Raw genomic sequence first — 16,215 nt, 5'->3', positions numbered from 1 at the left:
TACGATAACATATGGGTAAAATGGTTAGTGCAAACGCCCAAGATCAGAAAATGGAGGGCTGCGTGGCTTGTTCGGCAGCCCGACCGGCTATGTACACTGAACCAGCTCCCCTTTACCAGAAAGTGATAAAATAGGGTATCATTGCATATTGAATTTAACTCGAAGTAAAAACCTCCAAAATGCACCACCTTATCAGCAGTCTACCCACCAGGTTTTGAGAAGCCAGGGTATTTACGGCCATAAAAGGAGAAGGAGCACGTTACCAGTGTTTTAATTTCACAAGCTCAGGACCAGGAGCCATTAGGCTAGGATCTATCCCAACAGAATGGTGCAATAGAACAGTAGCCGGTAATAAGGGTGGAGATGATTATATAGGGAACGTCTCGAGATTAGGACTGTTTATTATTGTGGAAGGCTGAAGTTATACGTCCAGATTAAGTTGCCAGATAAGACCGTGGGCCTGTGTGCCATGGTTAGACTAGCCATGCCTATCTCCATAGTCGGAAATCGTGTCAAAATAACGCCAACCATACCCCAGAGACTCACCCAAAGGCGCCGCCGCCACATCATGAAGAGGTCAACGTTTGCATTTGACCCCTTTGTAGGCACCCCCACGTACATAGATGCTATAGGTGTGCCTCGCGGCGTCCCAAACGAGTACAAGCTAGCAGACCAAATATCCGCGGGCTTTGAAAGCATTCCCATTATTTCGGCACTTTTCCCAATCACTCCTACCAAAACGTAGATAGAATTAATTTCGTGCATTATAACGTTTTACGCCTGTCCAACGCCACTAGGGACACTATAGACGGGTTGGCCGAGCAGATGGCCCCCTCTTCTCTTATGGCTTTGCAGAATCGGATGGCGTTGGACATGAAACTGGCTGAAAAGGGGGGCGTCTGTGCGATGTTTGGAGAGATATGCTGCACCATCATACCCAATAACACTGCTCCGGACGGGAAAGTCACCAGGGCGCTGAACCAACTGAAGGCTCTATCCAGGGAGATGCACGAGGCATCAGGTGTTGATAACCCCTTTTCAGATTGGATGTCTAACATGTTTGGCAAATGGAAAGATTTGATGATGTCCCTCATGGTTTCAATTGCTGTTTTGTTGCTGTATCCCTTGCCTGCGCACCATGGCTGGCCGCCTGATCTCCGCTGCTCTCTCTAAGGAAAAGGCACCACCACCCTATTCACCAGAGGCCGGAACTTTTCCCCTTCTGATATTGGATGGAGAGGGGGAGGAGAACTTTGATCTGGACATAGATATCGAGGGGTGATGGAGTGGGGGAAAGCCGAAAAACAGACAGCTATGGGAAACACTGAAACTACAGGGGCACAGTCTGTAGTCACCTGAACAATGGAGGATAGAAATGTCTGGGGCAAAATGCAGGAGGGGAGAAGGGGGATCAGGTGTCCAATAGGGCAACATTGAGAGTTAGTTATCACACCTTGCAGGTGTGAAAAGGGGGATATACGTTTTTTACCATATTATTTTTGATATATGTTTTTTACCATATTAAACTTTTGCTGCACGTTTTATACTAAAATGAATTCTAAAAGGTTTTTCACACAGTTCCTTGTTTACAGTAGGATTCACACCTAGTCGGTGTGTACAGGGGGAATTTGTGGGACATTATACTCAGGTATTGTGATTATTGTGAGAAATTATACTCAGGTATTGTGATCATATTTAGATACTGTGAATGAACTTATGCATAAGCAAATGAAACAGAGCTCATGTCAGACACTGAATGAAGGATAAATGTGTTGTTGCTTGGCATCCAGGTGGGAGCGACATCTTGTTGTAAAGCATTACAACTAGCAAGAAAACAGCACATACAGTAAGGCCAGAAAGCCACGTGCTCACTCACAATGGAGAAGAACAAAGGGGATCTTCCACAGGAAAGACCCCCAATACACACACACACACACACACACACACACACACACAGACACATTCCTGTCTTTCACAGGAAAGACCCCCAATACACACACACACACACAGACACATTCCTGAAGACTGAAACAGGATGTCGCGCCCACCTAGCCAATAGAAATACTGTTGCTAAGGCGTTGTGATCTGCCCAGTGACGCTTTTAACCAATAGGGCTCCCTTAAGGAGAACTCTTAAGCTGTTGCGCAACTTTGTTAGAGCGCCTTTTTGGGGACCTCTGAGCTAGTCACGTTCCCTCAGGACCGTGCACGTATAACTGCGCGGAATGCATTGCTCTGTTTATTAATAAATCATATACATAATCAAAGCTAGAGTGATTCCTTAGCTAATTGAGTCCCGACGTTTGGACACTCCAAGTGGGATTTGCACACCATCCTGGCGTCCCACCAGAAGGAGAGAGAGGGAGGGGACGCCACGAAGACGCCCCTCATGCAAAATAAGGATGCCTTGCCTCCTATGCCAGGCTGTACCAACCCATGGTGACAGCTGTTGCCAGGCGTAGGTTGTGCGAGGGCACCCAGTCTGCAGGGGGGCTGGACGACACGCTGGTGGGGTTTGGTGTGCACTCGCACCGCACTTACAAGTCCCTGTACAACATGCAGGACAAAGAGAGTAAAAGGTAAGCACTGTGTGTGTTTTTGAGTGTGTGTGTAAGCGTCTGTGTGTATGTGTGTCTGTCTGTTGATTAAATGTTTTGTTTATTTGCTCTGCTCTCTTACAGCTTTGTGCAGTGGCTGCGGCAGAAGACAGTCATGAAAGGGTCCAGGATGGAGGCCCTGAGGATGTACGTGCTGGCCCGGGACAAGGAGCCCAAGACCGCACCAGAGTCCACACACATCCTCCCACGACCAGGTAACAGCACCGTCTACAAAGCCGCCCTTGATTTCCTTCGCATAATACATTCATCAGTGCTTCATCGGTGCATGTTCTCTTTTTATTCCTTACCAGGCGCCTCCTCCTCGGACTGATCAGACGCGGAACTGCTTGCAGCTGCAGCAGAGGTTGACTCCCCCTGTAAGTATGCATTTTGATGTGAATACCCTTGAAATGCGTGTTTAATGCACCATGCTAACGCTGATATGTGTTGTCAGGCACGTCCATGGACGCCCCACCAGCCGTTGTCCCCCCTTCCTCTCTCCCCTCCACTAAGCGGCCACTGGAAAGACCAGGACCAGTGGCTCCTCAGCAGCCTGCCTCTGGCAAAGACGTATGTATAATGTGTGTGTTTGTGTGTGTGTCTCTCTATCTGTCTGTCTGTCTGTCAGCTGCACATGCAGCTCACAAACTGTCTGTGATGTGCGTGTTTCAGCTGCTTCCCGCCAGCTGGAGGCAGACGCTGCCTCAAGAGCAGCAAGAGTGGGTGGGCCGGGCGCTTTTCCAGAGGGTACCCGAGGGGAAGGATGCCCTCACATCACAGCTTAAACTGTGGTGGTATCCGCCAGGCGCCCGGCCCCTCTACACGCAGCCCCCCGCCACAGCCCACGCCTTCTTCCAGTGCCCATTCTTCCTCTGGATGCCCTACAGGATGTGGGCCTACTACCTCAAGTGCCCTGCTTGTGGGGGCAAACTAACGGGCGCTGGAGTGTACAGGACTGTCCGGAGGGTCCTGGACAGGAGTGGCTGGTACTACATGGCTACAGAGTACCTTCAGTGTCACTCCTGTCTTAAGAAGGCCGCGGGCTGGTCGCAGGACATGTTGGAGCAGCTGGACGTCGCACACCGCGAGCAATTCCCAGCTGTTCTGACATATAAGTATGTCACTTTAAGTCATTCAACATTCACTCAACAGGCATATTTTTCTGGTGATTGTTCTCTGTAGTTAACTATATGTGTGTGTGTGTGTGTGTATTTTCTTTTTCCCTCCCAGGTTGGCCTGTGACAAGAGGGTTATTGGGCTGCTGAAGGAGCGCACCTTGGGCAATGGTGTGGCTCGCTCCAGGCCTCTGTGGTGGAGCAGCACACCAGGGAGTGGATGGCGCGGTCCATGGAGTACCTCTCCGTGCTCCGCAGGCTGAGGGCACCTGGAGCGGCACCACAGGAGGTGTCGCTTCCGAAGATGTACGCGGTGCCCGGACTCACCTGGTTTGGCGGGGTCTACGTCCGTGATGCCATGACCAGGCTGGACGAGACCAAGGCCAGGGTGACGTCCATTTTTGGCGCTATTCTTAAGATGGACTTCATGAAGACGGTGAATAATGCATAAATAGGACCTGAGCATGTGTGTGTAATTCAGGTCTGAGTGTAATAACAGAGTGACAAACATTGTAATTTTTATAAGTGTACATTATTATTGTTGCATTACCTTGTATGATGTTGGTGGGCTGTGGGTCTAAGTGTTAGTCTGGGCTGTGTGTTGCAGATCGCCAAAAAGCTTGCAGGTGTTGCCGCCGGCTCGGCCGCCTGGGTGACCAATGTTGGCAACGAGTACGGGCAGGTGCTCATGTCCGTCCTCACTGCGGGTGAGGGGGACGGACTGACCAACATGGCGGCCGGCCTGATGCGGCGCTAACGGGTTGCCGGGAAGGCCCCACCCAAGGTCATATATGTGGACCGGGACTGCTGTGTCACCGTGGGAACGTCGGCCGTACACCACATGTACCATGAGTGGCACGAGCTGGTGGTCAGGCTCGACGTGTGGCACCTGATGCGACGCTTCGCTAGGGGTGTCACCACAGACAGCCACCAGCTCTATGGCCTCTTCATGTTGAGGCTGTCCTTCGCCATTTTTGAGTGGGACGCCGAGGACGTCGCCCGCCTTAGAGAGGCCAAGCAGTCCGTGGAGGGGAGGGACGTCCACATCCAGTTGTCCGCTAAGGAGCTCGCACGCCGTTGTCGACGTCGTACGAGGGGCGCGGCAGAGACGACGCGGCTCCTCCAGGAGGTGCTGGACGCCTTCTGGGAGATGACGCACGCCATGGGCGTCCCACTGATCGACTGTGCCCGCATGGAGGAGATCTGGAGCACGCAGTGCCGCCACCTCCACTGCATCCAGGACCCAGAGGGGGTGGAGCTGTACACCCAGACAGGAGAGATCACCAAGGGTGGTGTGAAGCTCCCCGTCTTCAGGTGTGCTCGAGGCTCCACTTCTCTGGAGTCCTTCCACCTGCACCAGTGTCGCTTCATTGCGGGTAAACTTGTTTCCATCACATTCACATGTGGATATTTTTTTCATTTTTTGCTTCTCAGTAACTCTTTACTCTGTCCCCCCCCCACCCATGTGTTTCCCAGGGACAACTGCGAGTGATCTCCACTTCCAGGTGTACCTGCTGGAGGGCCTGGTGCGGTGGAAGGAGGACCGTGGCAGAGCGGCAGTGGAGGGAGGAAAACGAGCGGTGCTGCGTTGCTACAGTGCCCAGCTGCAGCACAGCTTCAACCAGCTGGCCCAGGAGTTTAGGGGGGGTCACGCTGCTTGACAGCTACACCCAGCCCAGGGAGTACACAGGTCCAGAGAGATCAGCCAATCTGCCATCTTGTGTCATTATTGTAATCTGTGTGTGTGTGTGTGTCTATTTCTCTGTCTCTCTTTCTCTTTGTCCTGTTCTTTCCATTATGTTCTTAATGTTCTTCTTCAGCAAAACTGGAAATTCCCTTTTTAACTAAACTTAACTTTCACAAAACTCATTCAACCTGGCCAATAAAGCTGATTATGATTTTCTCTCTGTTTCTTTCTCTGTCTCTGTCTCGTTCTCTCTCTCTGCAGGGGAACTCCTGGGGGTGGAGTACTCCCAGTCTGGTGCTGTGCTGCAAGGCCTGGGTGATCCCGACGCTCCGGATGGGAGAGACGAGGCCGAACAGCAGCAGGTCACCGATGAGGGCTTCGAAGAAGATGAGGAGGAGGAGGAGGAGCCGGAGGAGATCCGTCTCCTTGTTCATCACAGCGCTTTCCTCCAGGAGCTCCGCGGTGTGCCTGGCGTCGGAGAAGCCTCATCCTCCCAGTCGGGACCCCCACACCCGAGTCCCCCCCCCTCACTTCCTGACAACAACAGGCTTGAGGTGCAGCAAGAAGAAGAGGAGGACGTGAGTGCACAGTCGCCTGTTACCATTTCATATTCTGTCAGCTTGGATGCTTGCAGTGTTGCATCATTGCTGTTTCTGTGTGTAATGCTAAAAGACCCTTGCGTTCTTTCAGGACGTCATTGGGCCAGACGGTGACCCGGGTTACCATCACGTGGTGGCCCTGGCCCACGCCCTCGTGGAACTGCATCACCACGCCTTCGTCATCCAGCGTCAGTCCAGAGAGATCGCTCTCTGGGAGAAGCTGACTGACCGGGACAAGGCGCCGGTGAGCTTCCCCCCCCCGTCACCAGGACAAGCTGGTCAAGGGCAGATTCAAGACCAGAAACCGGCACGCTCACACGCCAGGAGTGGACAGTGTGAAGCGGTAAGCAGTTGCTGCATTAACCATTTCATTTTTTTTATAGCCTGCTTGAGTCAGTCACTAACACTCTCCCTCTCCAATGTCGTCCTGGGTCAGGGGGCAGGAGCGGCACAGTCTCCGCAGATCAGCAGGCTTGTGGAAGCCATCATGCTGGAGCTGTGCCGGAAACACCACGAGGGCAAGACCATTGCCGGGGTCCGTGTCAACCGCTGGGCTGCCGTCATGAGGGACTACAACCAGATGCAGGACAATGTGGTCCACTGTCCCGCCCTCATGGCGTGCACCCGGATCCAGCTCTTTGACGTCAATCAGCGGACCCTGTCGATGTGGTAAGTCAATATATTCTTTGTGTGTTAGTTGCCATGCTTTATATCTTTATCATGATTAATAATGTATGGTTTTCTGTCTTTTAATTTTTTGTAAGGCACAATCAGCGGAGCAAGGCGATGAGGGACACCATCGCCATCGCGGTCCAAGGGCCCAGCGCTCCCCACACTGCAGCGGAGCCCCTGCCTGCCCCACGGACTCTGCTGCAGGAGCCCCAACAGCCAGACCAGCCCCTCCAGCACCACTTGCCCACAGATGCCTCTGGTCTGGCTGCAACCATCAGAGGGCCGCTGGCCCCGGGGCTGTATGACATCATCGCCGCCCAACAAAGTGCCACCTCCTCCTCCTCTGCCCCCCTTATGGACACTACCCCATCCTCTACCCCCCCAATGGACACCACCCCGTCCACCAGTGGCACACCTGCTCCCTCCACCAGCACCGCCGCAGCCACTGCTCCAGCCATCGCTGCCAGAGCCGTCCCTCGCTCTACTGCATGGAGGCAGAGGGTGCAGGAAGAGCAGCAGCGGCGAGCTCTGGAAGAAGGACGTCTTCTTAAGCCGGTTAAAAAGGTCTCACAATTCAACTGTAGACGCTGTGGCCAGCCAAAGACCAAAGAGTACGGCCACAGCCGCTACAAGCGGGAGACCTTTTGCGCCCAGGCTGATGGGGGAACGCCGGAGCAGTGGCTGCAAGAACTGAAGCGCAAAGAGCGAGAGGGGCCACAGCCACCACCCTGACTTTTTGTAAATATGTGTGTGTGTAGACAGACAGACAGACAGACAGACAGACAGACAGACAGACAGACAGACAGATAGACAGATAGATAGATATTGATATTGTAAAGTTTATTTTTGGATAGTTGTTTTAATAAATCTTTGTTTCTATTTGAAAACACACTGCTTTGTCAGCTTTGTGTTATATGCCTTTAGGTTAATTAGTCAGTTAAAATATTACTGTACTGCTACTGCAACCACATACTTTACACTTTAAACTTTAGATTTGTACTCTTGTCTCTCACAGTAGCCGTCCTGGCTGCTCTTTTGTATGTCATGATGGCCCACCAAGACAAGACAATAGGGCAGGGCGGCCTCCTGCTGGGCTATTTCCCAAGAGCCACATACTTAACACTGTAAATTTCACAGTTGTCCCTTTGTCTCTCACCGCAGCCGTCCTGGCTGCTCTTTTGTATGTCATGATGGCCCACCAAGCTAAGACAATAGGGCAGGGCGGCCTCCTGCTGGGCTATTTCCCAAGAGGTGTGTGACAGGTGTGTTGGAGGTGTGTCCAGCCCCTTCACTGTCCTAGTATAAATAGAGGAGAAAATGTCTTTAAACCACATTGACTCAATATGAAAGCTACACAGAAGAGGAACAACTGTGAGCCAGAAGGTGTGTATCTATCGTGCTAAATTGTTTTAATCCGTGTGTGTACCAAAGCAGCCATCCATTTACTTTTACCTACACTAAAACAGTTCTCTGTTGCCTGTGTTTAGTTTCTGACAGCTTCGCCGCCGCTGCTGCTGCTGCTGATGCTGTTGCTGCCGCTGCTACCGCTAAAGATGCTGCTGCCGCTAAAGCCGCTGCAAGACGTGCTGCAGATGCTGCTGCTGCCGCCGCCGCCGCTGCTGCAGCCACTGCTCCTCCAGCCAACAGGAAGAGGAAGGGACCAACATGCAAGGTGTGTGGATTACAAAAGTGTTGTGGTTTGGGGTTTTTGTTTGAGTTCGCTTTCGTCTTTGGCCTCCTTGTGTTTTTGTCTCTGTTTTCTCCTTGGTCTTGTGTTTTTTGATTCTGTCTTGTGTCCTTGTGTGTCTGTTTGTTCTTTCTCCCGTTTTATTGTGGTAGTATGTTTCCGGTTTTGTCTAGTCTTGTCTAGCTTTACGTTGGCTTGTCTGATTGTCCAGCCCCGCCCTGATGTGCTTCACCTGACGTCTCACCTGTTCCCCATTACCTCGTTACCTCTTGTATTTAACCCCTGTGTTTTCTTTGTCCTTTGTCAGATCCTTCTGCCTGTCCAGCCGTCCTGTTGTGAGTTTGTTCGCCTCGCCTTTCCCCTGTAAGTTGTTTGTTTATGTCGCCCGTGCTCCATGTGTGTTTGTCCTGCCAGCCGGCCTGATCCTGCCTGTTCCCCGGCTTTCCTTTGTGGTTTTCCCCGTGAGTCCCCTCCCAGTCCCCGGTGTGCTTCCCTCCCAGTTTTGGACTCCTGCCTCTCCCAGTGTTGGGTTGAATTTATGTTTGGACTTCGCCTTTTGCATGTTTGTTTTGAACTGTTGGAATAAAAACCCCTTTTGTATCGGACTATTCCTGCCTCCACGTCTCTGCGTTTGGGTCCTCCTTCCTGTCCCATCACACAAAAGACTGCCAAGAATGGTCACACAAAGTTTGGGGGCAAAGTCTACTGCCAGATTGGGGAGGGCCCTAGGGCAAAGACATCACTGGAGTGGCGACGGCAACAGAGGCAGGCTGCTACTGTGGACGTGGCATCCATTAAGGGGATGCCACACAGAGTGACCCTTTGCCGTTGGAGGAAACAGGTGAAGCAGGACAAGAGGATCCTGGAGGAAAAGGGGAAGCCGCAAAGCCAGCCGGGGGATCCCTGTGCTATATGTGGCAGACCTAGGACTCTGGACGCAGGTCACGCCTTTTACAAAGGACAATTTTATTGTGAGCTGGAGTGGGGTCCTGAGGCACCCACGGCTAAGGTGTGGCTCGCCGGTCAGCGCACCCCACAGGATGCTGGAAAGGTTCCCAGAACCACGCAGTGGAACCTCAAAAAAAGGATGGGGAGGCAGGCTGTCCGCCAGGCACAGGAGGGCAACTCTCCAGGCTCCTCTTCCCCTGGACCCTCCAGGAGAAAGCACACATCCCGCAAGCTGTGTTTCTCCTCCAGCTCTTCCTCCCCTGCCTCTCCCTCCTCCCTTGCCTCTCCTTCCCCACAGCCTTCCTCGAGGACGTACTTCACCAGGAGAAAAAAAACCTGCGCCAGCTCCTGCCCTGGGCCTTCCAGCGAGAAGATCCCACATCGTAGGCGGCGCATCTGTGCCAGCTCTGCATCTTCTTCCTCCCCTGGCCCTTCCTCACCTGTCTGTCCTTCACCTGAGCCTTCCAGCAGAAAGCACAAGCCCCACAAGCTGCGCATCTGCCAGCTGTGCCTCCAGCCGGCACAAAAAGACTATGGGCACAGTCGTTTGGATGGGACAAACTTCTGTGCCCTGTACACAGGAAAAAGTGTGGAGCTGTGGCTGGCGGAGAAGAGGGCTCTGAAGACAAATGTGCTCCTTTAATTAGTGTCAATATATTCATATTCTTTATTTAAAAGTATTTTTAGTTATACTTTTGTGTTTTTATATTGGTTTAAATATAGTGTATAGCATTTTACAGATTGTTTTTTGACATTTTCTACTTGTTTTGTTTGAATGTTATTATAAATAAACATTGTTTAATTACAATTACAGTTTCTTTGGAGGAAAAGCAAGATTTTATCATGAAAACACAAAATACAAATACGCCATAGAAGCAGGTGGAAATGAAGCAATCTTTTAATTAAAAAAAAGGACCTTTCCATACAAAAACACTCAAAATTCTTAAAAATTAATATGTAAGGATTACAATTATCATGTCTCAGTTACAGCTTATCAGGAAAAGTTTAATAGAAATACACACACAGGTTGGCAAAATTACATAAAAACACATTTATAAATGATTGGACAGAAGAAACACACTGGCCCTTTAAATGATCTGTTTGTCCTGAGATGACCTTTTCCTGAGATAATTTAACATTTCCTTTTCTGTTGTATGCAATCCATTTTTCTTGCCTTACTAAAATGACCAAAACTGTCTGTTCTTTCCAAGTTTTGCAACATGTGTTTGGAGTAAATGGTTGGAGGGAATGGTTTCATCAAAGAATGACAGGAGAGGACTAGGGGAGGGTGTAGAGCCACCAGGTGGGCGCGGGGGGGCAGAGGGGGGGCGCTGGGGGAGCAGAACGCAAACAATCCTTTGCGCGCAGGGGCCATGCTAATCTTCTCTGTATCGTTCCAATTTTGTCATATGTGCTGCCTGAGCAAGCACATTGAGTCCCAGGTGCTGCCCACACTTTACACCCCTTGATGTCAGACTGACACTTTCACTGCAGTGCAGGCTGGAGCGCCACATTCTTTAGAAGTAAGTAATCTCAAATGTCACAACAGCAAAGGGCGAGGTCTCTCCCCCCCAAGACACAAATGGATGCTGTGTTTAAACTGCCAGCTAATTCTGTGTCCATGTTTAATTTTCAAAACAGGACAATCCAAAAATGCCCCGACAGTGGCCAGGGGGTGGGGTGCCCCATTTGCCCTTCAGGTCAGAGGCCGGACTTGGGCCCCAGCTGCCGTTGGTCTCTGATAGCCAGTAGGGGGTGCCACAGCAGAAGAAGACAAACATTTCTCTCGTTTGAAGTTGCTCATTTAACTGGAATAGTTATAATAGCAGTCTGTCAGCAAGCATAGCTAAGGCTTCCAAATTGGAGGGAAACTTAAATTCTTTTGCCATTTCTCCTAAGGCCCTTTGTTGCTCACAGACTTGAGCACGCGCCCATGCGCACAGGGCCAACAGGCCACCCCCCCACCAGACTCAGCATACACATAATACTACTTCCCTTTATCAAAATTTGCAATTTTCACTTGGTGACCTCGTTCCTGAAACCTTTATCCGACAATGCGAGCGCACAAAAATGGCTCGCTAGCACCCCATACAAAATGTGACAAAAAATTGAGCCCCTGCAGTACGTTTAACGTGGTACGTTTAACGCAGACTGACAAGCGAGGGTGCGGGCAGGTGGTCCCACCACCGGGGGGGCGGGACAACCTGACGCCGCAGCGGGCTACGGTGCAGGACCGCTGGGTCAAACGGGGCTTCTCGATCTCGCTTCAAATCTGCCAGCCCCGGAGGAACGCAGGGTAAAAAGTCCGGAGACTCCCCCGCGCATGGCCCTCCGGGCCTAGAGGCGAACCCGTAGGCCAGAGGAACCGTCCGCCCAAACACCGGCACTAGGCTGGCTGGCGGGGGCCCTCTGATGGCGGGTCACGTTCGCGAATCGGTCAGTGGGTCAAAAGTGCGGAGAACCGCGGCAGCGTAGGGACAAACGCTGCACCAAGTGTCCGGTGGAGGTCTACATAGGGTCGGACTGCTGCCCCGAGACTCCTCGGTGCATTTCTCTGGAGGCCTAGGTTTTCAAAAACTGGGTTTCCGAAATCGTGCAGATGTAGCGGTTGCCTGCCAATCGGAAGGTTGGTGGTTCGATCCCTGGCCCTGCAGTCCCATGTTGAAGTGTCCTTGGGCAAGACACTGAACCCCGAGTTTCCTCCAGTGCTGCGCATCGGAGTGTGAATGTGGGTGAGTGCTTATCTGATGAGCAGGTGGCACCTTGTACGGCAGACTCGGCCACAGTGTATGAATGTGTGTGATTGGTGAATGTATCCTGTATGATTTAAAAGCGCTTTGAGTTGTTAAGACTAGAAAAGCGCTATATAAATACAGCACATTTGCCTGTACCCACACAGTATGGGTACAGGCAGTGTCAATCGCAGATCCCGTTGATTCAGTCATTAATATCTCAGCATCTGACATGGAGGCTTTTGTAAACAATGTAGTGTTACTTTCCTCTACTTTCGCATCTTCAGGTATTCTTACTTGTTCAGTTTTCTGGTGAGGACAGTCTTTAGCCCAATGAAACATGCATTGGCAAATAGCACATCTGTATCTCTTACCAAACTTATCCAGTGGATTAGTCCCAGGAAATAGCTGCCTTAGTTGTCCACTTTACAGTGTTGTGTTCAGTTTTTCCTCTTCCTTGTGGTCTTTGTTCTGTGAAAACGCCACGTCCTAGTTCATTTGTATTCTGTTAAATGAACCTGTTGTTTTCCCTCCAAGATCCTTTTTAAAGCCAACTTCATGGAGGAGAACTTCAACTCTGTGCAAGCTGTCATTGCTAGTTGTCTACTTCTCTCGTCGAGACTGGCCATGTCTAACAGCTTAAAAGCCAGTATAGCATCAAGAAGCGTCATACTTTTTCATCCGGTCGTATCGCCTTTTTAAGTCAATTATGTAGTCCGTCATAGAAACGGAACAATCTTTTGTTATGCCATCAAAATAGGAATAGGCTTCATATGCGCGGTCCTTTTCTTCCTTTAAAAACACGTCCAGTTTAGCTAACAACATTTCCATACAGTCTTCACTGTCCAACTCTTCAGGGGGTATTTCCATCGCTGTTTCACGAGCTCTCCCCTCAAGTCCCAAGGTAACAGCGAGGGCTTGTTTCGTCAAGGTCGGTAACCCTCGTCCAGATACTGACTTCATTTTTCCAACACTCGTATGGTCTGGCTTCATCAAACTTTGGCAGAACTTCATGACTAGCTGCCATCTTATAACCATCCTCTGCTCCCAATGTTACTTCTAATAAACATGTTTATTCAGTTCAAACCTTTGAGTCCACAGCTAGCTTAGAATCACATGTCCACCATCAACTGGACAACTAACAACCAACGTACACGCATGCGCTAACCTGCACACACCGGGAAAAACCTTCTGCCGTAGTTAACAGTGTAGAGGGGAAATAACATGTTAACAGGTTGCACCATCAGGTTTGTGATGAAGGTTCTTACTATTTGCAAAGCAGTGCAGTTACAATTTCCTTGTAGGTGTACTGTGTGTCTTTTAAATGGTGCCTTCTGCTGTAAAATTATTTGTGTCAATATGGCTCGGTTTCTTTTTCAAGTAAATACTCGGCCTACATTTTAAATGCATGCAGATACAAGTAACTAAATGTTGTAGTTGTGCCGTATGTTTACTGTACATCTCTCTACAGACATCAGCAAGTCTAAATATGACGTACCAGTACAGCCCAACTTGAGGCTATTCCCAGCCACATTGATGGGGGACAGATGACAGAGCTTCAGGCCAAACTGGTATACTACACATCAATGGCTTGAGTATTTTGTAATGATAAACTCATGAGGTTTCGTGTTTGGCAGAAATGGTTTGGTCTGAAATCTTAGGAAAGTGAAGAAAAGTGAGTTTGTTTAGCATCATGGCAGATGAAACAAAAGGATATTTCCAAAAAAAAGAACAGATGTCTGTCACACGCATTTTGAATCTGCAGAGGTTAGATGCAGCAGGGCTTACTAGAAGCGTAGTGCACTTACTGGAACGGTATGGCCTGGACTACAAAAATAACCTTATAGGCCAAGCGTACGATGGCGCTGCCATTATGAGCAGTAAGCATTCAGGGGTTCAAGCAAGGATCAAAGAACAGGCTGAATTGGCTTTCTACATCCATTGTGCACGTTGTCGGTTAGTGTTAGTTTATGTAGTCAAAAGTGTACGAGTTTTTTTCCTTTGTTACAGAGTCTTTATATTTAACTTCTTCCTCATGTGCACCCAAAATGTCTCTCCACAGAGAAATGCTGGCAGAACAAGAAAGCTGCAACATTACATCATTTCTTTTCTGATTGGAATGTCTGTTTTAATTTGTCATTTAAATGCATTAAAAGCTCTTTTTAATTTGTCTCAGCTCATTCACACCCATTTGAAAACTACCTGATTAACTAATATTGAGAGCTAAGTTTGTGTAGTCTTTCACTTGTTCTAATTGAACCGTATTTAGGTAGAATTGATGTTAACTGTAACTTTCATATCTTTTCTTGAGAATCAGTATTTTGGTTTTGTTTGGTGACAGTCAGAATCCAGGTTTGATAAAACCTGTGCAGGAGATCCAGATGTTGTAGGCCTTCTTTTGTAGGGTAAAACAGGACCACATCATCAGCATACAACAACATTTGATGTCAATATTTCTCAGAGTGATACCAGGGGATGTAGAAAGTTCAGGAGTTTTTGCCATTTCATTTATATAAATGTTGAACAGAGTCAGGGACAGGCAGCACCCCTGTTCCACTCACGTTCTTGGGGAAAGAAATGTGTTTGTTGGTGGCCAATTTTAACTGAACATTTGTGGTTTGTATACATAGATTTTACGATAAGTTTTTCTCTAGACAGAGAAGTTAAAATCTCTCTCTCCACCCTCATCCCACCATCTTTCCTCCAGCAGGAGGACCTTAACTCTCTCCTTTTCTCTATCCCTCCTTTAGACAAAGGATCACCTCTTTATTGGGTTCAGTGGCCTATAGTAGGGGAGGAGACGAGACTAAATGTTCAATGACCTTTTTCTTTCCACGATGAAGACAAGATGATGACGAGACTGCACCAATGTCCAAAAACGCTGACTTAGACTACATTAACATGCATTATTGTTGACAAAAAGAAATAAGAGACTAAAATGTTTTGCGTTAAATAAAAACAGATTCAGGCTGAATCTCATTTCCTTATCTCCCCCTTCCCCTTAGTTTTGCCCTAGAGTAAGGACTGTCCCAATGCTCATTTTGGCTAGATGGGGTAGATGCCCCTTAGTTTTAAGCAAAGTTGTTTTGGTATTTAGCTGTGTTTGTGTTTATGCCTTTCGGTATTTTGGTTACCCTGTGAATTTAGTCTTTGTCTTCCCCTTGTCCTTGGTCATTTCCTTTGTGTGTTTGTCTCCTGTTACTGTCAGTGTGCTCAGTGTTTTGACTCTTCCCCTGAGAGTTCTCTCTGTGTCTGGTTTCCAGTTTTTCCCCCCTTTCTCTTTTTGGATTTTTTGAGTTACTGGATGTTGGACTTTGCGTTTTGTCATTAAATCCTCAATAAACACTGCCTTTCTCTACGTTTGGGTCCGCAATTCTCTACAACGTGACAGAAGGATCTGAAACAGGACAAGGGGAAGGCAAAGACTAAATCCACCGGGTAACGAGGTAACACAAGGCAGGTGACACAAGGGCTGGGAAACAGGTGAACAACATCAGGCAATCACAAGGGCGGGAAAACACAGGAAGTAGAACTAGACAAGACAGCACAGAAAACCAGACTATCACAATAAAACCGGAAACAAAACATATATAAGACAAGACTGAATAATTACACAATCACAAAGACATAAAACCAAGATACTTAGAACATCAATGTAAATGTGCCGTATTTATATAGCGCTTTTCTAGTCTTAACGACTACTCAAAGCACTTTTACATAGTACAGGATACATTCACCATTCACACACATTCATACACTGTGGCCGAGGCTGCCGTACAAGGTGCAACGTGCTCATCAGATAACACACACTCCGATGCGCAGCACCAGGGGCAACTCAGACACTGAGTAAGAAACTGAACCCTGAGTTGCCCAAGGACACTTCAACGTGGGACTGCAGGGCCAGGGATTGAACCACCAACCTACCACTGATCCACAGCCGCCCCTAACATCACACAAGGCAAAATATCAAAACCACAACAGTCCAAAGCTTCCTTGAAAGTAAGTGTCAGGTTCAGGACACTTTAACTTACTAAATAAAGACGGTCAAGCAAGAAAAACGAGACGCAGACGGTAATGAGCAGTTGATAGACAATTGCAAGAGGGAAGGTCACGCGAAGAGCCTCCTATCTGCAGCAAGGCTCTGGGTCTGTCCACAGACCAGGGGCCTGTTGCACAAAA

At 49.0% G+C, this 16,215-nt stretch overlaps 1 pseudogene; it reads right to left on the bottom strand.

Annotated features, from left to right (window-relative positions):
* Positions 1–10,666: 10,666 nt before the first annotated feature.
* On the bottom strand, positions 10,667–10,734 carry LOC116674581 (uncharacterized; annotated as a pseudogene).
* Positions 10,735–16,215: the final 5,481 nt, after the last annotated feature.

This window comes from Etheostoma spectabile, unplaced genomic scaffold (assembly GCF_008692095.1).
Source record: "Etheostoma spectabile isolate EspeVRDwgs_2016 unplaced genomic scaffold, UIUC_Espe_1.0 scaffold00000733, whole genome shotgun sequence".
Taxonomy (NCBI): Eukaryota; Metazoa; Chordata; class Actinopteri; order Perciformes; family Percidae; genus Etheostoma; species Etheostoma spectabile.
The sequence above is the reverse complement of the archived record's forward strand: the minus strand, read 5'-3'. Positions and strand labels throughout refer to the sequence as shown.